Below are 1,112 nucleotides of genomic sequence, written 5' to 3' on the forward strand. Positions count from 1 at the left end.
GCGAGGTGCAAGGTGGGGGAGGGTGAGATGCAAGGTGGGGGGGGGGTGAGGTGCAAGGTGGGGGGGGGGTGAGGTGCAAGGTGGGGGGGTGAGGCGCAAGGTGGGGGGGTGAGGTGCAAGGTGGGGGGGTGAGGTGCAAGGTAGGGGGGTGAGCTGCAGGGGAGGGTGATTGGAGGTGCAGGGGAGGGTGATTGGAGGTGTAGGGGGGGTGATTGGAGGTGCAGGGGGGGAGAGTGATTGGAGGTGCAGGGGGGGAGAGTGATGTGAGGTGCAGGGGGGGAGAGTGATTGGAGGTGCAGGGGGGGAGAGTGATTGGAGGTGCAGGGGGGGAGAGTGATGTGAGGTGCAGGGGGGGAGAGTGATGTGAGGTGCAGGGGGGGAGAGTGATGTGAGGTGCAGGGGGGGAGAGTGATGTGAGGTGCAGGGGGGGAGAGTGATGTGAGGTGCAGGGGGGGAGAGTGATGTGAGGTGCAGGGGGGGAGAGTGATGTGAGGTGCAGGGGGGGAGAGTGATGTGAGGTGCAGGGGGGGAGAGTGATGTGAGGTGCAGGGGGGAGAGTGATGTGAGGTGCAGGGGGGGAGAGTGATGTGAGGTGCAGGGGGGGAGAGTGATGTGAGGTGCAGGGGGGGAGAGTGATGTGAGGTGCAGGGGGGGAGAGTGATGTGAGGTGCAGGGGGGGAGAGTGATGTGAGGTGCAGGGGGGGAGAGTGATGTGAGGTGCAGGGGGGGAGAGTGATGTGAGGTGCAGGGGGGGAGAGTGATGTGAGGTGCAGGGGGGGAGAGTGATGTGAGGTGCAGGGGGGGAGAGTGATGTGAGGTGCAGGGGGGGAGAGTGATGTGAGGTGCAGGGGGGGAGAGTGATGTGAGGTGCAGGGGGGGAGAGTGATGTGAGGTGCAGGGGGAAGAGTGATGTGAGGTGCAGGGGGAAGAGTGATGTGAGGTGCAGGGGGGAGAGTGATGTGAGGTGCAGGGGGGGAGAGTGATGTGAGTTGCAGGGGGGGAGAGTGATGAAAGGTGCAGGGGGGAGAGTGATGTGACGTGCAGGGGGGAGAGTGATGTGACGTGGAGGGGGGGAGAGTGATGTGACGTGGAGGGGGGGGAGAGTGATGTGA

The sequence above is a fragment of the Ascaphus truei genome, chromosome 4 (assembly GCF_040206685.1).
Source record: "Ascaphus truei isolate aAscTru1 chromosome 4, aAscTru1.hap1, whole genome shotgun sequence".
Classification (NCBI taxonomy): domain Eukaryota; kingdom Metazoa; phylum Chordata; class Amphibia; order Anura; family Ascaphidae; genus Ascaphus; species Ascaphus truei.